Source organism: Neovison vison, chromosome 9 (assembly GCF_020171115.1).
Source record: "Neovison vison isolate M4711 chromosome 9, ASM_NN_V1, whole genome shotgun sequence".
In the NCBI taxonomy this organism is placed as follows: domain Eukaryota; kingdom Metazoa; phylum Chordata; class Mammalia; order Carnivora; family Mustelidae; genus Neogale; species Neogale vison.
The window spans coordinates 22777416-22802284 of NC_058099.1; the positions used below are offsets into that span (position 1 = coordinate 22777416).

The 24869-nt window shown below is 45.6% G+C and overlaps 1 protein-coding gene and 1 non-coding gene across 10 annotated transcripts in view; both read right to left on the reverse strand.

Moving 5' to 3' along the window:
* The window catches only part of PALM2AKAP2 (PALM2 and AKAP2 fusion), a 451099-nt gene that overhangs the window by 221662 nt on the left and 204568 nt on the right, over positions 1-24869 (reverse strand). The gene's annotated exons all lie outside the window — the stretch shown is intronic.
* Positions 22985-23090, reverse strand: LOC122917887. Its single transcript, XR_006386510.1, has one exon. It is a non-coding gene; the product is annotated as a U6 spliceosomal RNA (small nuclear RNA).

The following is a 24869-nucleotide window of genomic DNA, read 5'->3' on the forward strand; positions in this document are numbered from 1 at the left end:
CCTTTTGCAAAACTCTTAAAGAGAATAACCATCTCTTCTTTAGCCTTCTCCTAATATGGCTTCTAGCATCGAGCTGGTTTACATCCAGCAAGAAACAGGGCTCAGGGAAAGTCTCAAGAAATGATGGTGAAAAAAAGACACACTTCAGTGAATGTGTAAATTGTTTCTCAACTGGCAGCAGCCTCAAGGCAGACCCTTTGGCTCAATGCCTTCAGTCAAAAATGATTCTTGAAAGAATAAATTCAAATTAATGGAAACTCAAGACTTAGTAAAAAGAACAGATTGAGAAGCAACTTGTCTTACTTGCTTTCTCTGAGATCAGAAAATGCAGGCGGGAACTGCTGTGTTTTCTAGACTTTTCACCCGCTCAAATATATCTCAAATAGATCATTTCCCCTGACGCCAGGTATGTGTGTGCATGTGTGTGTGTGTGTGTGTGTGTGCGCGCGCGCGTGTGTGATGCACTGTTCTTTACTCTGGGGCTCACCTACAGAAAACTACAGGTACTGGGCACACAGCTATGCAGGAACTGGGCCAGAATGACGGAGAGTCTCAGCATTTACTTTGTCTCGCCCTATGATTCTCTCTGGGTTTGCCCTTCATGCAGGAAGCATCTGGGCTTTCATATCGGATTGTGAAAATTGTTTATGTGGCACATTCCTCTCATCCAAATCCCTGTTTACTCATTGTTTGTATCTAAATCCAGCACTCTGTGATAGCTTTCCTGCTGAGTTAGAGTTCCCCATTAGCCCCCGAGAGAGCGTGTGTGTGTGTGCGTGTGTGCGTGTGTGTGTGTATGTGTGTACGTGTGTGGACCCACATGGCTTCAGCCACAGCATTTATCAATGCCCAGACTGGGGCTAATCAACCTATTTTTGCCTGTTATCTGTATGCGAGGTTACGCTGAGGAGACGGACAGAGCTTTCCGGATACTTGAATTTGCGTCTTAATGAGTCATTCATCAGAAAAAAAATTATTTAATGTCCAACAGTAGTAGTGGTAAAAATGCTAACATTTATGGAGCATTTACCATGAGCCAGACAACGTGCTAAGTTTTTCATAGGCATCATTCAGTTCTCTGCACAGTAGCTATTTTTATCATCTGCACTTGATGGATGGTCTGCTGGAGGCTCGGAGAGGTTGGGGAACTGGTGGCCCATCAACAGTGAGGGGCAGGGCTGCGATCCAAAGTTAGGTCTGCCTATTGCTGGAGCCTAGGGTAGGTATTAGGCTGTCCTGGACTGCCTCCTTCCAAGGACAAATGAAACTGTTCCCACTCTAACAGTTGTATTTCCTCTTACTGGTGTTGAGTTTTCTTTTCCAATGTCTCGATCAGATAGATTGGCTCTGATTGAGGCCTGAGTGGACTGGGAGACCCTCCGGCTTCTGCTACCCCATCCTTGCCTTGGCTGGGCCTGTCCACAGAACAGAACATGGTCTGGAAACCACGGCTCCTTGTGAGGAGAAAGGGCATCTGGTGTATCACTACGCCCCCCACCGTGCCTCCAGGAGTGCTGCGCACACAGCCAGGGCTCCATCAATGTCTACCACAGGCATGGGGTTCTGAGGGGCCCTGCTGCCTATGGCCACCAACAGTCCAAGCTTCCATGAGCTGCCTGACAGGTTAACAAAGGACAGAAGGCACCTCTGGCCTCTAAGCCTTGGAGGAGAGAACATTCTCCATCTGGAAGATACAGGTGACAGATGAATTGTTCCTCAAGGGGAGTTCTCAGAAGGAGGCTGGCCCCAGGAGCCATGGGAGGGGCTGGGAGACTTGGCACACCCAAACCATCTTCCTCAAGGGACCGTCCTCTTGTGTTTTATTGTGGTTTTTTGTTTGTTTGTTTCTTTTGTTTTTTGTTTTTGGTAACCATGTTTTCCATGCTTGATCTTACCAGGTGACAGTTCCTCCTTCTGTGGAGAAATTTGTCATCCCACTGGGATAATTCCAAAGTTATTCTAAGAGTTCCTGCTCAGAACAAATCAAGCCAATCAGGAAGCGCCTCCACATGGGCCGAGCCCAGTGATTGTTTCCCACTTGCACACTTCCCGCCATTGTTCTCCAGCGTGTTCTCAGAGACACAGCCACGGAGCCCTGCCCCTTCCTCTCAGGAGCCACGGGCCACAGTCATGGCTACGGGCTGAGGTGTAGGAGACTCTGAGATCAGGCACCTGGCCAGGAGAAAAGGGTCTGAAATCAAAACAGGGGTGGTTGCTGGCTGGAGCAGAAACCACAGCGTTTGGGTCTCTCTGGCCTCAGAGGAGAGGTAGGAAATATTCTGGATTCCTCACTCGTTGCTCATCAAGGATGTGTTGAGCTAGGTACAGTGACAGTTGCCGAGTCTCTACAGTTAATAAACTCATTATCTGATGGGGAGGCCAGTGTATGAAGAGTTATACAGCCCTGCTCAGCAGAGTTCAAACTGGAGGTCCACAAGACTACGGGAATGCAAAGAAGACATCCTGACTGCTGAGGGACTGGGACAGGAGGGCAGGATTTCAGGGTCTGGGAACATGTCAGTGGGACCTTGAGGGATAAGAAAAGGTATCAAGACAGAAGGGTGTTTAGAAGGCATTTCAGGCCAAGGCAATATCATGGACAAAGGGGCCCAATGTGCCAGGAGGGTTCAAGCAAGGGAGTGAGGACTCCTGTCAGACCAGATGACGGACTCCAAGGGTGCTCGGAATGGGAAGAAGGTGACAGGGAGGGTCAGGTCCAGGATGACGTGGTGCTGGAACCCCACCTCTGGGGTTTAGATTTGATACTGAAGGCAACAGAAAAACCGCTTAAATTTCTTGTCTGTTTGTTTTAGGGGAGTGCCTGGATCAGCTATGTTCTAGAAAGATCACTATGGCAGCTGTGTGAGAATGGATGTGGATATGTAGAAGAGCTACAGGATGAAACCATAAAGACCAGTTAGGAGTTATCCAGGCAAGAGATGAGAAGACCTACTGTGGAAAGCAAGAAAGGGTTTCATTTCTTGATTTTTATATTCCAAGGACATCGAGGTCTTTCTAAATCAAATTTTGGCACTGGCGTGACCCTACAGCCTGGGCTGAAACAGATGAGCACATTAAATAGTGAAACTATGCCCCAAAGTAGACTGTGGTGGTCCTGTGGCTAAAGTCTGTATGGGTTAGTGAGACTCTGGGCTTCACCTTCCCGCCCACCCCTCTCTAGGCCACTTCCTTGTGACTGTCCAGCCATTAGAGGTACTAGAGAGTGCCTATCTTGGGGAAGGGAGGAAATACAGCCCAAGCCAGCATTTCTGTCCCTTTTGATAGTTTCTGATTCAATGTTGCCCCAGAAATGAATTTGAACCCAGAGGCCCCAATTTAAGAAGTTCCAAGTTTTGAAATGGTCCAAGCCCATGAGTTCCTGCAAGAGAAATCAGGCCTTAGCCCAATTAGCTGTATCACAGGCCCCATGTAGCTGCAGCAGAAAAGGGCTCAGAGTAACAGACTAACGGATCCTCACGGGGCTGGGCAAATGATGAGGCTTCCCCACTCCCTTACAGCAGGGAGGTTGAGTGAACACTGAACACTGTCCTCCTCGCGCGCCCTGTGTGGACTGCAGGCACCAAGTGGTTCCGCACTGTTGGTTTCCCTTGGCACGTTCACGGGAGTCCCTCTGACAGCCCCCCAGTCATTTTTCTTTCTTGCAGATATAATACAATCTGTCCAAATGCCATCAAGAGAGCCCTATGGGGCCCCAGGGGCACAGAGGATTCTGAGGCAAAAACAGCTACATTCCCCATCTCTGGCTCATGAATGCTCCTGCTGCCCCAGAGGCTGGTCAGCTAGGAATGGAATGGCCTTGCTGGATAAGCCCCCTTGGCCAGAGCTCTGAGAAACCTGGCAGAAGGCTGCTGCGTGGACCAGTGTCCCAAGGAGGCCCTACAGAGGATAAAGAAAGTCAGGCACCCCACCTTTATTTATGAGGTTTTGAGACAAAAACTGGAGGAACTAAAAATAAAGTCACACATACTTTCTCTGATGAACTCTATCCCTGCAGACTTATCAGCCCGAATTCTGTTTCTCACCAGCTAGCCTATGAAGAAGTCAAATGAGAATGCTATCTCCTGCTGGGTTTTCAAATCTAGAAGGAAAACAGAATTTTCCTTATACCAAGAGCCTGCCAAGGAGAAAGAACCTCCAGATACAGAATGATTCACACCTAGGGATCAAAGCCTGGGTCGGATAGCATTGCTTAAGCCAAATTGGAGAAGCTCTTAGGAGCAACACCAAAGTGGCTCACGTCGGGTCCAAGGAAGAAGAACGCTTTTTAAAGTGGAATCCAGAGACTTGCGCTTTTTAGCTAAAGCCCTCTGTTGGAGGGATGATCTGATTGGCCACTTGAAATGGAAACTCTTGGATCCGGAAGTAGTACACTGTGTTCCAAAATAATGATTTAAAAACCCATCTGCCTCGTGCTGGAGATCTGGCTTATGCAGGGGCAGCACTGGCATCTTCCCCTTCAGCTGTGGTCCGGCCTCTGCAGCTTTCCTACCATTGTCTAGTATTTCTGGATCCTGAGGCCAAGGGCGAGACGCCTGCTGAAAGCGCAGGGAAACCTCACGGTGATGCTCAGCTGTGACAGGGCAGGGCGGATTTGCTGTTGACACAGGCATCTCAGTGTGGGAGATCTCCAAATAAATAACTTTTTGGGTGAATGCGGGAAGGACCACACACCTCCTGGGCACACCTGAGTGTTTTACATTCCCACAAAACCCGAACTATCCCCATAATAACAGTAGCAGACATCTGTGTAGTACACAAAGTTCTTTTTGTAGCAAATAGGCACTGTTTTGTTTCTATGGTTTCAAGAAGAAAATTGAAAGGAGGGAAAAAAGAGAAGTCAGAATCTGATTATCTTTCCTGCCACCCACAACTGGATTTCTGCTAAGCCCCTCCTGATTGTTTTAGGCCAGTGGGAGGCAGCAGGATGCAGTGCCAAGGAGCCAGGATCAGGACTTCGATTAGCCTCGTTGAAACATGGAGTAAGCTCCCCACTTTTCTTCGTCTCTGTTCCCTTGTCTATAGGACGGTTATAATGACGGGTACAGAAGAGCTAATTTCACTATTAGACGAATAAGTTAACATTTAAAATCACCTTACACCAGTTAGAATGGCCAAAATTAACAAAACAGGAAACAACATGTGTTGGAGAGGATGTGGAGAAAGGGGAACCCTCTTACACTGTTGGTGGGAATGCAAGTTGGTGCAGCCTCTTTGGAGAACAGTGTGGAGATTCCTCAAGAAATTAAAAATAGAGCTTCCCTACGACCCTGCAATTGCACTCCTGGGTATTTACCCCAAAGATACAGATGTCGTGAAAAGAAGGGCCATCTGTACCCCAATGTTTATAGCAGCAATGGCCACAGTCGCCAAACTATGGAAAGAACCAAGATGCCCTTCAACGGATGAATGGATAAGGAAGATGTGGTCCATATACACTATGGAGTATTATGCCTCCATCAGAAAGGATGAATACCCAACTTTTGTAGCAACATGGACGGGACTGGAAGAGATTATGCTGAGTGAAATAAGTCAAGCAGAGAGAGTCAATTATCATATGGTTTCACTTATTTGTGGAGCATAACAAATAGCATGGAGGACAAGGGGCGTTAGAGAGGAGTAGGGAATTTGGGTAAATTGGAAGGGGAGGTGAACCACGAGAGACTATGGACTCTGAAAAACAGTCTGAGGGGTTTGAAGTGGCGGGGGGGTGGGAGGTTGGGGTACCAGGTGGTGGGTATTATAGAGGGCACGGCTTGCATGGAGCACTGGGTGTGGTGAAAAAATAATGAATACTGTTTTTCTGAAAATAAATAAATTGGAAAAAATATAAAAATTAAAAAAAATAAAAATAAAAAAAATAAAATATCTCAAGGCACCCGGGTGGCTCAGTGGGTTAAAGCCTCTGCCTTCAGCTCAGGTCATGATCCCAGGGTCCTGGGATCGAGCCCCACATCGGGCTCTCTGCTCAGCGGGAAGCCTGCTTCTCCCTCTCTCTCTCTCTTTGCCTACTTGTGACCTCTGTCTGTCAAATAAATAAATAAAATCTTAAAAAAAAAAACAAACCATTTAAAATATCTCAGAACACTTCCTGTCAAGGAGTAAGTAAGCATTATTAAAAAAAAAATTGAACTTAAAGACTATTGCTTAAAGTAAGCATTACTAAAAAAACTTGAACTTAAAGATTATTCTGTTAAACACTGTGTGGATTACTTTACAAGGCAAACCAAAACATACTATTTAATAGAAGATATTCAAATCTAATTTCTTTCTTAATCATGTAGTTTATGGCCCAGGGGCTCTAAGAACACCCACAGATATTTTTATGCTAAACCAATTTTCCAGAGAATAAAAGTTCTAGCATTTGAATGTTAAAGGGGAAATTAGTAAATTTGTTATCAGCCTCAAAGATGGTGAAAGTTAAGATTTTGTGCCTGTATGTATGTGTATGTACACGTTTTAAAAACAAAACAAAACAAAAAAACAGAAAAACTACTTCAAGGGCTCTCCATGGAAGTGGCTTGTGTGTGTGCATGTGGCGCCATCTAGTGGCAGGTGATGGTCATCATAGATCACAAACTAAGGTAGTAAGTTTGGGAATTCAGATAAAGCTTCTAGGAGGAAATTGCTGTCATTCTGGAGATTTGGTACTGTGTGGTTATTTGGGAATCAAAATCTCAATATATCAATATCTCAATATCTCAATATATCCCAGAACAATGTCCATAGTGTCCTGAAGGCCAGTCATTGGGTTAGACACCGACCCCAAGGCCCATAGCTCTTCCCACTGCTGCAAAGCAGAAGTGAGGCCCCGGAGGGCGGCTCCCTCTCTGAGGCGGTCTTAGCATACTTCTCCACTCTGTGTGTCCTGGTCCTTCCCTTCGGGGGTGCAACACTTCCCTGAAGGAGCAGCTCTTCCCCGGGACATCTGGTAACCCAGTGACCAAGGCCAGGAATGACATCTAGCCCATGAGGTTCATGAAGTCTGTGAAGTTCCAAGTACAGAGCCTGAGCCTGTGTCATCTCAGGAACCCCAGTACCCAATAGAAGGACCTGCACAAAGTAGACCCTGGCTATCTGTGGACTTGAGGCAAGGCCTGTACTTTGTGCATACTTCCTCCCCCAAGTTCTCTCTTCATGAGGGCCAGTGTAAGGGTATAACTGTGCTCCCTCCTGGACAGAGGGTTCCACCAGAGCTAACTGGTCATAGGCATCTTGAATTTCCAAGTCCAGCCAGGGCCTGGGCACGGTGAAAATCTGGGGAGAGACAACGAGGCTCTGCGATGAGGTCGTGGGGGCTTCTTGTTGAGGAGTGGCTGAGTAAGTTCATAGATGCGCTCCACAGGCAGATGAATTAAACTCAGAGTCAATGCATATAAAAGAATTCAGTGGTGACATATCTCAGCGAACAAAGGACTACAAGCAAAACTAGACCTGGGGTTTCCAGCTACTTTTCTGCACTGAAATGGTAATTCACTCTTTCTGGGAGCCAGTGCCAAGTAAAATGAGGTATGGCTGAACTGACTTCATAAGGAAGGATGCTGCTGTTCTGAGGACATCCCTCCCATCATGGCTCGGTCTTTGGCTAGAGGGAAACAGGATCCACAGAGGACAAACTCTGTGTTAGGAAAGAAAGACAAAAGGATACCAACAGGAGCTGGGAACCCATTATGCAGTCAGCACTGATTAGATGCTTTACATATATTACCTAAGTTAAATCTCTCAACTGCCAAATGAGATCCCTGTTATTGATTCCTGCTTTGAAGTTGGGTTAAGTAGCTTGCCCAAGGGCCTGGGCAATTAATAAGGCACAGAGCCAAGATTCACACCAAGTTCAGTTGATGTCGAAGAACGTACTCTTTTCACTGCTTCCATAACAAACCCCTCCTTAGCCTCTGGAACCCCAGGGTCCGGGGGAGAAGAAGAACTCCTGATGAGAACCCCTGGTAGAACTCTATTCAGGCCCACGATGTTGCCAAGACTAAAAAAAGGAAAAAAAAAATGCACAACTGGGCTGGGCAACAAGTGGTTCCAAGATTGGAAGTTTTCCTTCATGGTGTAGTAATCCCTCTGCCTGGGAAGTCTCTAGAGCCCTGGCCAGCCCCTGCAATGCCTCCTCTGGCCCAGGTGTGAGTGAGGATCATGGGACTGTTGAGTGACCTGTTTCATCTGTGCTGTGTCCTGGTCTATCTTGTGTCAGTGGAATGTCTTCTAGCCCGCTTAGTTCAACCTATGCTGGCCACGTGCCCAGCTGGTTCCCAGCCTACCCTTGACTCGCCTACCCCTCTCCTTCTCTAGTTGCAACGCTGGGTTTATAACAACTCTCCTGCTCTGAAACTTTTCAGTCATGCTCCATGGCTTCTAGAATAAATTCTAAATCCCTCCGCTGAGCGTACAAAGCCCTCTGTGATCTGGTTCCAGCCTGCTATTTGAGTCTTTTCTGCAGAGCTGCCGCTATGGCTAGGTCTGAGACTATCCTGTCATCAAAGCGATGGCAGATCCCATGCAGAAGGACCACCCGTGCCTGGCCAAGCCTGGACCGTTGCCTCTGACAAAAAGAGTGACTCTGGGAGAGAAGCAACTGTTTACTGTCCTCCCTGTTTCCACACACCCTTCTCTTCCCAGGGAGGGACAACATACCAGAGATAGTGACAACCTCCCAATGGAGCCAGACCCCCTTCAGCTGTTTACAACAGGTGGCTGAGCTGTGAAGAGCCAAATGAGCTTGGTCAGAATGAAGCGTCCATGACAGCCAGCTGGCCTCGCCAGTTAAGCTCCGTTCCAGCAGGCCTGTGGCCACGGCCTCTAATGACTACATCATCTAGTAGCTCAAGCCCAGCTCTAGAGCTGGGACCCAACATGTGGCTGTAAGGGGCCAAGGCCTCATGGAGGTCAAGGAAGGGTCCCCACTTTCCAGTCTGCTAGTATCTAATGATATCCGTGAGCCTTTGCAGCATCTCAATGGCGGCCATTCAGTGCCCATCCCAACACAGCCTTCATAGCTTGTTTCCCACGAGCCTGGAATTTCCTTCTACTGAATCAAGGCATATTAAATTTGACCTACTATCTTTTATTTTTGAGAAGTGGAACCATGACTGCTTTATAACATTCAGGTATTAAAGGTTCTGGGTTAGGACGATAATGTACTGTCTAGAGTCAAATTTAACCCTCTTTGGGTGATAAATATTTCTTGGAAGGGAACCTTCTAACATCAAATTCAAGACCAATAGAAACCTAAGTCCAGAAGCTTCTGGAAATTTCTGAATATTCAAAGTTAAGAGACGTTGAAGAGTTGTCTCCCATTTTTAACTGAGTGGATTATAAATAATTGGGTCTACCTTCATTTGCCTATCTCAAACTTAGTTCAGCCTCCATCATAAATATTCAATAACAGATTATTAAGTGAATGCATCAGTCTTAGAAATCCCACTGGAGTGAAAGCCCAAACCCTAAGCCCCTCAATGATCATTCCTTTCTCTGAACTATGTTGAGAATAGGTATGATATATCCCAGCAACTGCCATATGTACACACCAGCCATCAGGCACCTAGACTGTTGGATTCATAAAGGCAGGAGAGAGGACTCAGTCCTCTTTTCTACAATTCCTACACCTTACCACTGCTAGGTATGATGGTCAATGAACCTATTTTTAATAATCTTGTTCCAGATGAATCTTGTTCCAGATGAATGTTATGTCAACCACCATAGAGCAATCAGTTGTAAGCATGGATGTTTGTTCACAGCAGTACTTGTCCATACTTCTATGTAAAGGAAAGCCTTCTCAAGAAAATAGTCTCTTTCCTTTTCATGATTACATGTCAATCAAAGGAATAGAGACAAAGGCCCAAGCTGCAGTTGGAAATGCCTGTGCAAAGAGAAATATTACTAGGGTTTATTCTCAGAGTGACTGTGAGTGTGTCGTTTTGCTGCCTTCAGTCTTTTCTTCCTCCTTTCCATTAAATATAAGTGAAAGCCCTTTGTCCCAGGCAGTGTGCTAGGATCTGTGAATACAAAAGTAAACACTACATGCTCTTCACCTCCAGGAAACTGAAGCTAGAGGAGAATAGAACAAAAACAATCTCACGTGTGTTACGATACAGTAAATTCTGGGCTAAAAATGCCCATAGGAGACACTGAACCAGTGTTCAAGGCTCAGGGTAAGTAGAGTCTTAACTGAGGCTTGAAGGGTCAGTAGGAGTTAGTCAAGTAAAGAGGAGCTGAGGAGTGTTCCTGGCAGAAGGGACAGTATGTATAAAGAACTTGACCCAGAGAGAGCTTGGTTCCTCCAAGGAGCTGCAGAGAGTACTGGGGTGGCCAGCAATGGGAGGAAGAGGAGGCAATTATGGGAGATAAGGCTGGAGAAGTAGGCAGAAGCCTTATCATAAATGGTTCTCTGAGCCATAATAAGGAGTTTGGACTTTATCTTAAAGTCCAAGGGGAATGAGTGAAGGTCTTTATACTGGAGAGTGGTCCCATCAGATAGAAATTCTGCAAGAGACTTCCGGTGGCTGGGTGGAGTTTGGGTTAGGACACAATGCCAGCGGCAGGGAGATGGCATAAGACAGGGTTGCTGCAATCCACCTGAAAGACAATGGTGGCCTGGACTCGGGTCATGGCGGAGTGTACAGGAAAGAACGGAAGGATTTCAGAAATACTTGTGATATGAAATTACTGAATAGATATGGGGTCAAGACAGGGAGAGGAATCAAGGATGCTGCCCTGGTTTTAGACTTGGGTCACTGGGTGCACCGTGGTACTTTTCCATGAAACAAAGAACCAAAGAGGGGGAACCAGTTTGAGAAAGTAAACAATTCAATATCTGACATGCCAAGTTTTAGGTGTTTGGGGGAGATCCAAATGGGTACAGACAGGAGGTGGGTGGCTGTATGGATAGCTCAGGGGGAAGAATGTGGGATGAAAGAACAGATTTCGAAAGCCCTGGGAACAGATGATCCCACAAAGAAATGGCTGTTCCCAAGTCAGCTACACAGTCCTAGGCTCGTTCACCCCGATTGTCTTGTTTTTACCAAGACTCCTAAAATTTAATCTCTTGATGGGTTTTTAAAAGGTCCAATAATTCAACAAGCAATGTTGAGTCCATCCTAATAAAGGAAACACTTGCTGGCTTCTATGAATGTGAACATAAATGAGTCCAGGCAAAAGATATTTCTAACATATATAAAAGCAGAACCATGAATTTAGCACATTGCAAAAATATATCTTCAAATAGCTCAGAAAGAGAGGACTTTTGAGACGTGTGTCCTCATCTCTAAAATGGTATGGAAAGAAAACTTGAAAAACAGGAGTCTGTATGCAACTCTGTGTGCATAGGTGAAATGGTACTTTTACTCGAAATAGTGGGAGCTTGACCTTGATATATCGCTATGACCTGGGGAAGGTATGAAGGATATAATTATTGCAAAGGAAGTAGGGTACCACTGCTTATGTGACCTCTTTAATTTTTTTTTAAAAAAAGATGTATCCATATGAATTCTATTTAGAGATCTGAGACAGTCACAGACAGGTTTCATAGGACTTGTAAGTAAACTGTATTTTACCCTACCAAATCACAATTTTTTTTGGTTTGTTAATGCGATTACCTGTAATTTATTTTAATGTAAATTCCCATACTCCCATGTCTAAAGGACACTTCATCTAAACAGTAAGTGAGCTCCTCTACACTCCTTGTCTTGCTGAGCTAGCCGGTGGCAAACACAATGGAATTCTGGTGAGAGATGAGCGGAGTGAGGCACAAAGGTCACCTTTAAGATGACAATGTTGAATCCTTCCCACGCCCCCTCCAAAAGAAGAAACCACAACTATGTATCTATATATATATTTTTGAACACAATGAGTATGATTTGGAACATAATTGAGAATGAAATTAAACCCCCCTCTAATAAATGGAGAGTGAAAACACTTGGTCTGAGAATCATTCCATTTGCTCAAAGCAAATACAGGTTTTGGGTCACGACAGACAAGGTCATCTACCATCACTGCCGGATGCCCTTTTGAGCATATCTACATGTATTAACTCATCACATGTATTAGTTCGTCAATTCTCCAAGTATGTGCTATGAAATTTCCATCTAATAGGTGAGGACACTGAAATACAAAACACGAAGTAATCAGTCCGAGGCCATCAGAGGTGGGGAAGTAAAGGTTCGAAACCGGTGGGGATATTTGCTCTGGTCCCCACACCACTCTGTCCCCTGTGAAGGATGCCAGGCTGGCCTCCGTGCTCTGTGCTAAGAGGTTGCGTGGTGAATATTTAAACCTTGTGGAAAATCCTCATCACCTGTTATTAGCATGGGATTCACATCTAAGGAGTGACAAAAAGACCTTGGAGCTAATTACTAAGTGAAGCAAAAGTTGGCTGGGGAAAATTCCAGCTGAGGCCTCTGAAAGCCAGTAAAATTATACCATCTGAAGAAAAGCCTGAGGACATCTGAATAATGTTCTCTATCAGGACTGCATCTGGCTCCACTCGACATAGGACACACTTAGAACCTAAGTGCCGCCATCCTTGAGATAGAAGGCTCTCCCTTCTGACCCTCCATCTGCAGGGACTGTGCCTTGAGGAAGCCGGACTTCCTCCCTGACTGGCTCCATTAATATTACCATGACCGTGGCAGCACTTGCCAAAGGAAAAGCTACTTAACTTTCCCTTCTTGAAAAATAGGAGAAATGTGCATCACTTAGAAAAGGCGGAAGTGTCGTCCTACCTGAAGGCAGAGGGCTGAACAAGCCAACTGACAAAGGTCCCCCACCCCCCTGGCTTCACATGATTTATTTAAACCATGGACAGTCTTCCAGAATAAAGAGCCAAGTTTTACTTCTGCCTTCCTGGACCAAACCGTCTCTCTGGGCCTCCTTTTATAGCCCGACGAAAATTCTTAGGATGTTCCCAAGGAAAGCAACTTTTATTGTTGTTCCTATTTATAGAATCAGTTGGGACCTTAACTGATTTTCTCAAGATCACAAACTAAGACATCTCGGTGGCTAAGATGAAAATGTCAGTGTCTTGGATTCCCATCCTTTGCCCGAACAGAACAGACCACAGCACCCGCAGAAGACCCTGTGCGGAAGGCCCGAGCTGTGTTTGTAAACCGGCTGCACCCGAAAAAGCCATATCATTCTGGGGTATTAATTTGGAATTTGTGATTCCTTGTTAGGGACTAAAATGTGCTTTTGCACTGGCTGCAGGAAAAGAGCAGCAGCTTTGAAAGAGTACGGGGGACCCACGGGTAGCTCAAGTTTACTGGCTGGCGGGGTCATTTGGGAAGTCCTATGGGCTTCCCTGGCCTTGGGTTCCTCACCTTTAAGGTGAGAAGTGTGGGGAGGGGCTATTCTAAGGACCTTCCCAGTTCTTTCCTAAATCTAAAGATAATTGATGGCCAAAGATGGCAATGACAATATTTAAGCATTCAGGCAAAACATGTGGTTTAGAGGCACATCATCTCTCCGCCATCTGAGTTGGGGCAGGACTTGTCAGACTCTCTGTGGTCAGGGACTAGGGCTCCCCCACCCCAACCCCAACCCTCACACACCAATACTTGCACCTGACTCACAATGCATGCCACTCACCACGGGAGTGAGGCAACACCCAGACCAGCCTGTTTGGTGAGACAGGTCCACCGATCAACCCCTTACCCCCACCCCAGTCCTTGGTTGCCATGGCAATATCAAATTGCCATTAAAGCTTCCAAACTGGCAATTTCTGTCCTTATCTTGTCATAGACCGGTAATGAACAGTTGTCTGACAAGAAGCAGCCATGGACCATACTTTGAACAATGCTGGGTTTAGCTATTTTCCTCGAACAAATCAAGCCTCCTAAGGACCTGAGGTGAGCATCACTCAGACAAGTAGATGATTTTTTTTCCTTTTTAAAGATTTATTTCTTTATTTGAGAGAGAGAGAGAACATGTGCATGAGTGGGAGAGGCAGATGGAGAGGGAGAGAATCTCAAGCAGACTCTACACCAAGCTCGGAGCCCGACGTGGGGCTGGATCTCACAACCATGAGGTCCTGACCTGAGCCGAAACCAAGAGTCAGACACTTAAGGACCGCAGCACCCTGGTGCTCCGATTTTTTTTTTTTTAAATAAGCAACTGGAAAACACAAAGTCCCCTTTATTTATTTATTTATTTATTTATTTATTTTTATCCACCTGCTGAGATAATTCCTGCTTCTCGCCCTATTCAACCAGGTCTGCCCCACCCCTGATCTGGATTCTTCTCCAATCCGTCTATCATACTGCCCTTGGAGTTGGTCTTTATCTTCCTCCCCTGCAGCTGACAGCGCCTGGCCATGTGGAGCAGCCCTGGCTTCCCTGCTGAGGGCCTCAGGGGAACAGACAGGAGCTGATCACAGGGCAGGAGGGAACCTGAGAGGTGAGGGACGGGAGGCTGGCAGCTGCCCTGGGGACAGAAGCTGCTTCTCACGCTTGTAAGGCAGCAGCCATCCCACTTTCAGGGCTGTGCTCCCATTCCCCCTTCCTTCCATGGCCCTGGAGCTGTCAGCGGTGAGGGCTGGCACTTCCAAGTTGCCACTGGACATGTAGGTCTGGTGGCAGCTGACTTCTGAGACAGTGCGCTAAGCTTAGCGGGGGGAGGGGATCCCTCTCAGCTATTTCTGAGATTGGAGTGGGGGTCTGGTAAAATCCAACAGCTGGGATTATTTACATATGGTACACTGTCACATCAGTTTCATTTTTAATAAATAATAGTAATAATTGATAAATAATGAAGGGGATTAATAGTAAAAGCTAGAGTCTATTGGGTACCAAGTCCTAGATCCTTCTAAACACTCTGCCTGTGTTAATTTAACCACCATCACCACCCAGGAAAGTTCACCTCGTTATTATTATCATCTCATTTTTGTAGGGGAGGAAACTGAAGCCGAGAGGAGGTAGAGGAACTTGCCTAAGAGCTCACAGGCGGCAAGGGGAGTCCCTGGTCTTGACCCCAAAAAGTATAATGCTGATGCTCAGGCCCCAAACCACAGTTCTGTACCGTCTCGACACGGAAGTGTTGGTTAGGGTCCTCGTGACCGTCCTATGGATGGTCTAAGCCCGATGTGGATCAGTTAAATTGAAAAATATTTGTTAAACAACCTACTAGGCATCGTGCACAATTTTAGGTCCTTGGGATACACACAGGGGGTGTCGTGTGTTGAATGGTGGCCTCCAGAAGCCTAAGTCCACACCCTAATCCCTGGAATCTGCGAATGTGACCTTATCTGGAAAAAAATAAAATGGTCACTGTGGATGCAATTAATTTAAGGGTTTTCAATGAGCTCATCTGATATTAACTGGATGGACCTTATAATGACAAGTGTCCTTACAAGAGGCAGAAGAGGAGAAAACACAGGGAGAAGACAAGGCCATACGAGACAGAGGCAGGGACAGGAGGGACACAGCCAGAAGCCACGGCTCACCTGGAGCCTCTGGAAACTGGACGAGACAAGAAAGGCTCCTCCCTTAGAGATTCTGGAGGGAGCACAGCCCTGCAGACACCCTGATTTTGGACTTCTGGCCTTTAGAATGGTTAGCAAATAAGTTTCTGTTGTCTAAAGCCACCAAGTTTGTGGTAATTTGTTATAGAGTCTCAGAAAACTAATATAGGAGGCAACCAACAAAGTCCTTGTTCTCATAGAATTTACATCCTGGCTAAGAACCAACAGAATGGAATGGAAAGGGATGGGATGGGATGGGATGGAAAAAGAGAAAATCACTGGTCTAATACCTGAAAAGCATTTCTCCTCCAACATCTCCTTCACTAAGAAGTCTTACCTGCACTCCCTAACCTGAGTATTAAGTACCCTCCCCTTATATGCTCCTCTAGAACCTTCTGAACTTCCATGATCAGACCTTTCCCACCACTGTGCAATTGATGGTTCCCATGTATAATTCTGTGTTCCCCACCTGCCTGTAAAAAGCTTCATGTCCATCTTGTCTGGACTTACCCGAGATCATGTGAGAAGGGGGGAGACTGGGAATACCCTGATGACCAATAAGAAGGGGCTGTGTGGAGACCAACAAAAGGGCGGGGTCACTCTGCATGTTCACCCAGCTTGTTTCTGCCCAAGGACATCGGCTGAGGGGCCAAACCAGGTTGGAATCCACCTGGTGTCTTTTCAAGTGGTGGCCCACCACCATAAAGAAATGGTCTCATGAAATCTTGCCATTTGCAACAACGTGGATGGAACTAGAGGGTGTTATGGTGAGTGAAATAAATCAGTCAGAGAAAGACAAATACCATATGATTTCACTTACATGTGAAATTTAAGAAACAAAACAGGTGAGTATAGGAGAAGGAGAGGAAAAATAAAATAAGATGAAAAGAGAGGGAGACAAACCTTAAGAAACACTGAACTCTAGGGAACAACTGAGGGTTGTTGGCGGGGAGGAGACAAGGGCAAGGGATAACTAGGTGACGGGCACTTGCTATAACGAGCACTGGGTGTTGTATGCAAATGATGAATCGCTCAGTTTTATCCCTGAAACGAATAATACAGTATATGTTAACTAAATAGAATTTAAATAAATATTTTAAAAGCCACTTCTACATGAAAGAGGTTAGTTGAATGATGCTCTCCGAAAAAAAAAAAAAAAAGAAGTAGACTCTAATTTCCCTCTCTTTGAGTCTGAGCTGGCTTTAGCATCTCAGGTGAAACCAGTAAGATGCAGAAGAGGTGATGCTATGTGACTTCCAAAGGGCCAAGATAGAAGACGTCTTGCCGTTTCCAGCTGGGTCCCTTGCAATGCTGCTCTTCAGACACTCCCCCTTGGGCTCCCTGTCAGAACCCAGCTGCTGTGTGCTGAGAAGGCCATGCCTGTGGAGGGGCCTCGGATATTAGTCCCAGTCTTTGGGTCACTCTAGCTCAGGCCCTAGGCACGCAAGTGAAGAAGTCCCCAGGTGATTTCAGCATGCGGCTCCCGGAGTCACCCCCAGCCATGGGTGACTTCTCAGCGGAGACCCCACATCCTGAGGCCCCACAGGAGCAAAGACAGGTCATCCCCACTGTTCTCTGCTCGAATTCTTGACTTCGAATCCGAGAGTACAATACAAACAACAAAGAGCAGAAGCAGACCCATCGATACAGAGAACAAACTGACGGATGCCAGAGGGGAAGTGTGGGGGAAGGGGAAACATGGGCGAAGGGGCGCAGGAGACATAGGCTTCCAGTTATGGAAAGACTATGTCATGAAAATAAAAGGCACAGCACAGTGAATATAGTCAACAGAGCTGTCACAGTGCTGTATGGTGACAGATGGCAGCTACAATTGAGGTGAGCAGAGCATAAGGCATCGAGAAGTTGAATCACCATGTTGTCCTCCTGGAACTAATGTAACAAGTGTGTCAATGATACTTAATTAAAAATAAGAATCCATGAGCACAATAAACCTGAATTATTCATTTTGCAAATAGAACTGCACATGTGCTCCAAATGGGCTAAAAACAGTTTCTCAGAAAAGGGACAGGAAGGAAGATGTAGGCAAAGCCCTTCTCATAGATGTGCCCCAACCTAACTCCCCTATTACTGTTCATCCCTTCCCTCTCCCCTGGCCTGAAGTCCCCATGTCTGCTGCTTACATTGTAGGGAAAAGACCCAAAGTAGCCTTGATGTCAGAAGTTGCTTTCTGGGTAAGAGAAAAAAGGGGGGCATTTCCTCTCAGGTCCTGGCATGAGTTTGCTAGGGAACAGGAGCCCTAGAATGGGAGTGGGTCCATGCCCTGACCCATTCACTGCAGTAGTGAACTCAAGGCTAGAGATGAGAAAGGAAAAACTGGCAAGGACAGTGGACGCAGGACTTGCCATGACAAGTCTCAAGCAGCCTCCAAACCCACTGAACTCTTCTCTTGGGGCCTCAGTCATGAAAAGAGGGGGCTACAAAGCAGGGGTGTGCCTAGGAGACTGACTTGGCTCCAGGCCCTGGCTGTGGAGTGTCAAACCGGTCTGCCTACACATGTCTGCTTCCCGTCCAGGTCAGAGCCCGCCTGCCTCCCCATGGCTGCCAGGCCACAGCCCCCAGACTCCACGGTCGTGACGCCATGTTGTAAGATCACAGACTGCCCTCGCTGAAGAGGATCCAAGCGACGATCCACTGCCTTCACAACGCACAGTAGGCGAAAACTGTTTAGGAAAATGTCAACAGGACGCTTGATGTCTTTGTTTCATCAAGAATACAGACAGGTTACAAGGGACCATATTACCAGCTACAGGGGCAGAAAAATATGATTTTCAGAGGGGAAACTTTCTGTAGAGGGGCGATCTGAGGCATGGCATTTGTAAGCCAAAAAGCCTGGGGCCAGCTGCCAAGAAAGTTGACTTTGCACAATGTCTTCAATTATGGCAATTGTTCTAAGGGCTGGAAAATGCAAGCATTGCCCTAATTGTGGTTCCTATGTGGTCTCAGTGTATGGACAGAATTCTCCCATTATTTTCATAATTATGGATACTTTAACCCAATTTACCTGACCAATAATAAGGCAATTATAATGGAGCCCACAAAAGCCGAAGAAGGCAAGACATTTGGGCTCTCACAACAGGCCCCTGGAAGCAGGCGTTTCCACTACTGCCACTAAGGTACACACAGGCGATGCTGACATGCTGGAAGCACGAGGAGAGTGTTTCCCTCCTGACTTGTCCCAGCTTCCAGAACTGGCCACAAACCATAAGCATTCACATTTCAGAGTCTGTGAAAAGGGACCTTTCGATGTGGTCCCAGAGAGCAGGGATCAGAGAACAGTGAAAAGGGCAGGGAACATGACTTTCACCCCAGAGGAGGATCCTTTGTAATAATAGTAAGAGCTGTTCCAACGTGGACTTGGGTGTTACTTTGTGAGGAAGTGAGACTCCTGTCACTTTCAGCCTCGGGGAGAGACTACGAATGGACTCCCACTCACTGGGTTCACTGCAAATTCAAGCGTCAGACAAGAGTTGATCCAGATCATACCTCCATTATGAATGCTCTAAGAGTCGATGGTTTTATGAGCTGTCGTAAAATCACTGCCTTTGCAAAATCAGCGCAGCATTGGATGCAAAAGAAAAAGAAAAAGGCCATCATTTCTTTTTAACGCAGAACTGACTTTCATAGTTCCATGCTTGAGAGAAGCCTTCCGCTACAAGCACCTGAAACACTTCCATCATGCTGCACTGAAAATCGTGAATGTTCTTTTCATAAATCTTTCCCCAGGGTTTATTGGGAAAGAGTTGACAAATGTTACCGTATGAGCTTCAGACACATCGCCTGATGGCTTGATGTATAGATACATATAGATACATGTGAAGTGATCACCCCAATAGGTTCAGCTAAGATTCATCTTCTTAGACAATAAAAAGGAAAGAAAGAAGAAAAAAGGAAAGATATTTCTCTTTGTGATGAGAACTCTTGGGATCTACTCTCTTCACAGCTTCCCTGTATATTCTGCGGCAGTATTAGCTGTGGGCATCACGTCATACATGACATCCCAGTACTTACTTCACTGTGAGTTTGCACCTTAGGACCACCTTCCTCCAATTTCCCCTTCCTCCCTGCCCTCCGCCTCTGGTAACCATAAGCCTAATCTCTTTTCCAATGTGTTTGGGGTTTCTCTGTTTTGTCTGTTTTTTTTGTGGGTTTGTTTGAAGATTCCACATGTAAGTGAGATCATACAGTATTTGTCTTTCTCTGACTTATTTCACTTACCGTAATATCTTCAAGGTCTATCTCTGTTGTCACAAAGGGTACGATTTCTTTATTTTTTATGGCTGAATAATATTCCATATCATTGGAATAATATATTGGAATATATTATTATATATAAAATATGTAATTTATAACACAATAATATTACTATATATATAAATAATATTTTGGAATAATATTATTCTACTGCAGAATCATATTCCATATATGTTTATCACATCTGCTTTATCCACTCATCCACTGATGGACTCTTAGGTTGTTTTCAGGTCTTGGCTATTATAAACAGAGCTGCTATGAACCTGTTTTTTGTTTTGTTTTGTTTTGTTTTTTTTAAAGATTTTATTTATTTATTTGAGAGAGAGAGACAGTGAGAGAGAGCATGAGCGAGGAGAAGGTCAGAGAGCGAAGCAGACGCCCCATGGAGCTGGGAGCCTGATGTGGGACTCAATCCCGGGACTCCAGGATCACGCCCTGAGCCGAAGGCAGTCGTCCAACCAACTGAGCCACCCAGGCGTTCCGAACCTGTTTATAACCTAAAAAAAGATAGCTTCTTTTTTTTTAAGGAGAGAGAGTGTGTGCATGCATACATGCAGGTGGGGAGGGTGGGGAAGGGCAGAGGAAGAGAAAGAAGGAGGAAGAGAAGGGAGAGAATCTTAAGCAGCCTCCACGCCCAGCATGGAGCCCAATGTGGAACTCGATCTCACAGCCCTGAGATCATGATCTGACCCAACATCAAGAGTCAGACGCTTAACAGACTGAGCCACTTGGGCACCCTGGTTATCTTTCTGGGCTTTCATATCCTTGGCATATATTCCCAGAAATGGAATCACTGGAGCACTTGGATAGTTCTCTTTTAAATTTTCTGCGTGACCTTCATACTGTTTTCTACCAACTTACAACCCCACCAATGGTGCACAGGGGTTCCCTTTGCTCCATATCCACACCTGCATCTGTTCTGTCTGGCCTTTGTGCCACATACATCTTTTTAGGGTTCTGGGTTCTGAAGCTCCTTGATGGGGTGATTTTATCTTCGTATCAAAACCTGTAATTCCAGGCTTTAGCATAATGGTTCTCAGTTGGGGGCTACTTGGGCCCCACGGAACACTTAGCAATGTTTGAAGACATTCCTAACCTTCAGATGGGGGGTAGAGGACGCTATTGGCATCTCCCGGGTAGGAGTCAGGGATTCTGCTAACCATCCTGCAACACGCAGGATAGCCCCCCACAACAAATAATTCTCCAGCCCAGACATCAACAGTGCTGCTACTGAGAAACCCTGTTCCAAAAACATGGAGGAGAAAACAACGACAAAAGCACCACTCTTACTCACTGACAACCCACTATACTTGGTACTTCACAAAAGCATATAGTCCGTACGACAACTCTTCAAATGGGCTTTGCTCTGGCCAGGGTCCAGGGCTCAAGGCCTAGAGAGTTACTTTGTGCCTAAGACTAAACAGCTTGCAAATGCAGAACTAGGGCTCGAACCCAGTCAGTTAGACTCAAAGGGCCCAGTTCCGCATTAGTATGCCGGGAGCCCCTGTTTGCAGCAGACACTTAGGCTTTCTTCAGCCAAGAAAGTGCCCTCAGGAGTAAAGGGCATCAGAAGGAGACAAAGGAACCAAGCCTAAAATGGAGCCTGTACTTCCAGAACGAACCTGAAGGCACAGGCTCCTGAACCACGTGACTACTCCCAATGGCCCCAAGCCCAGCCCCTCTGGGGTGGGGGCACATTTGCTACCCTGCTTCCTGCGGAGACACTGAGGGCTGCATCACGAGGAGAACGCCAGTGTGATTTCAGTGTGACCAAGATACCACATGTCTCAAAAATTTTGACCTTAAAATAACTTGTGTCCAGATTTTTGAGAACGTGCTTTGGGGTTAGACAGAGCCCAGCTGAAATATTACTTTTTCACTCTTTTTGTTGTTGTTGTTGTTGTTGTTTTAGACTAAGGTCTATGCCCAGCATGGCACTTGAAGTCAAGACCCTGAGATCAAGAGTCACCTGCTCTACGTACCAACCAAGCCAACTCCTCACTTTTTCACTTATTAATGGGATCATTTGGGGAAACAAGTTACTTTATCTTCTAAGCCTCAGTTCCCCCATCTGTATTATGGGCATCATCATCACCACAGCTTCATGGGAGTAGGATGAGGACACACACAAGAAAATTAATGAATTAAGTGGAAGCCAAAAAGCTAGGGACCCAGAAGTGATTAAGAGACCAATGAGTATGAGATGATCCAGTGATGGCAGCACTGCATCACTCTATGGTTTATATTAGAACATAGAGAATGAGAGAACAGGGCTGGATTGCCAGATGTGGCTGTGCGGGCGGGGCTGCGGGCAGGGAGAGCACAGATGTGGACCGCCTGTGTGAGCGTTCTGCAGAAGAACAGGGCACCATAGCGTCAAAAATAGCAAGAAGGACAGAATGAATCCCAAGCAAGTATCCTTTGTGATTCCAATGAACATTTCTGTGGTTGCCTTTTCTAGAACAGTTATTTGTGGATGACTGTCATCCTGTTCGTTGCCAAAATCCCAACATGTAAGACACACATGCTTCTGCCTAATGTCTCCAGTCTTCTGCTTTGAGTCTCTTAAGAATGTGGAAAACTAAGTGAATTCTGGCATCCGAATTTGTTCAGAGACCAACAGAAGCACTCCGAGAATCTTAAATCCGAAGCAGAAATGAGCCAGTCCACTTGGGTTTTGAACTTTCTTTCTAAAAAGCTACAATGTCCCTCTCGAGGTGAGCAGCTGGGACTTCAACATTTTATTCAATCAATATTTGATGGGACATATTTTAGAACTGACAGCTGATCAGATGAATCAGTCATTGTGGTGACGAGTCAGTGATTCACACATGGGGCTTTTGTCTCCTGAGAACTTCACCTCTCTCCCCAATTCTAGCCTGTCGCCACAAGCACTTCCTTCTACAATAGTAGCATTTCTCCACCCAGATGTATTTGCTCAGAAAATGGATCTCTATTCAATTTCCCAAATTCGAGACTCTTAGAAAACCAGAGCTGGAAGACCCTCAGAGAGTCTTCACTGAAAAGATGAGGACACCGAGACCAGAGAGAGCAAGAGCCTTGCCTAGAGTCACAGAGCAAGTTAACAACAGAGCTAGAATTAACACCCTGGCTTTACAACAGCTTGTCCCCGTTTCATTTACTACTCACTACAGTTTCTCCTCTTCACGGGGGTAATTCCAAGGTGGGGGGGCACAGTTCTCCCAAATTTCTCACTAGTGAGAGAAAGTTAAGAACAATGTATTTCAAAGCTTCATGAATTTCAACGTCATCCTTGTGCAGAGGCCACGTTAATCTTCTCTGGATCATTCCATTTCTGCGTATGTGCTGCCAAAGCGAGCACTAGAACACTGTATTTCAAACATATGAATAAAAGCTGATGAAATTAGAAAGAGACTCTTAGTAGGAAAATCACAGGGCAAGCAGCAAGATTTGTGGTCTAGAGAGATGTGAGGTTGACAAGGCCAGCGCGGATCTAATTGCCAGGATTCTCTAAGAGTATAAATGCGAGGTCCACATGTGGTCCCTTCACACTCAGTGACAACACGGAGGGCAGTTGACCATGGGCTCAAGCCAGAAACAATCCTTTGGGCTTTCTTAATCTGGCACTCCAGGAGGAAATAAAGCACTCAGAAGATGGGACATTTGAAATTAAAAAAATAAAAAAGAGATCATTGTACAGATTTTGCTTCCAGCAATGCTGACCATTTTTGCTTTCTAGAGAGCCAAGAATAAAACCAATAGACTGGGGCGCCTGGGTGGCTCAGTGGGTTAAGCCGCTGCCTTCGGCTCAGGTCATGATCTCAGGGTCCTGGGATCGAGTCCCGCATCGGGCTCTCTGCTCAGCAGGGAGCCTGCTTCCTCCTCTCTCTCTCTGCCTGCCTCTCTGCCTACTTGTAATCTCTCTCTGTCAAATAAATAAATAAAATCTTTAAAAAAAAAAAACAAAAAACCAATAGACTGGGCTATCCTGACATTGTCCAGGGAAAAGTTGTGCAACAAACAAACAAACAAACCATCTGTTTATCCACTGTAGGGACCAGTCCTCTCTTTCCTTTCCCACTGCAGTTCTGTTGTGCTCTTAGTGAATTACATTTTATTTGTGTTCTATTCTTTTTCCCTTTACAGCAATCTTTCTTGAACCTGACTATGCGCTGCAGAGATGATTAGGAACACTCTTAAAAAAAAAATTTCAGGGCTCCTTACCTGGGTCACTGAATCCAAATTTTCTGGAATAAGTCCTGGGAATCTATATTTTTTTAAAAAGCTTCCCAGGTGATTCTAAGGCCCAGGATTGAATAGTCTAGTTCCTTCCTCCCTCCCTCTGCCCCTCTTCAAAATCTAATCTGTGTTGCCTTCAAAATCTAAGTACCACATCTAATAATCTTCGAAAAGACATAACATTCTTTGTTCCAAACAACCACCAATTTACAAATAACACTTTTATAAAAAAACCATGCCGGGGAAACCTGGAATTTGTTGCCTAGCTGCGGACACTATAAAGAACTGTAGACTCAGAAATGGAAATGTGGCCATATTCTTTCTTCCTGAAGATATCTAAGGAAAGAGACATATTTAAGCGCAAATTCTCGTGCTTTATATGAAGTCTTTATTACCTTCAGACTTCAAGAATTAATATTAATTTATTTACTATTAATTAAATATTTAGACAAAGGGAATTAAGACATGGCCTAAACCGACCCACACTGAGGTTCTGAGTTAGAGGGCTATTATCACCTTTTCTTTTTCCAAACTTAAATGACACTGATTTTCCTTAATCTTTCCTTGAACACATTCTCCCTGCTCTCTGATCACTATCTCTATTGCTCCTTCAAGTTCTTCGAGGTACTCTTGGTTCACCAGCAGGGACTAAAATACCTTCGGGACACAACGGTACTCATTTACTCTATGGTTTGGAAACAGTTTCCCTATTGATTTTATATTTTTTTATTTTTTAGAGAGAGAGAGTGAGTCAGGGGAGGTGGGACAGAGGGAGAGGGAGAGGGAATCTTAAACAGGTTCCACACACAGCATGGAGCCCAACACGCGGCTCCATCTCACAAGCCTGAGATCATGACCCGAGCTGAAATCCAGAGTCGGACGCTTAACCGGCTAAGCCACC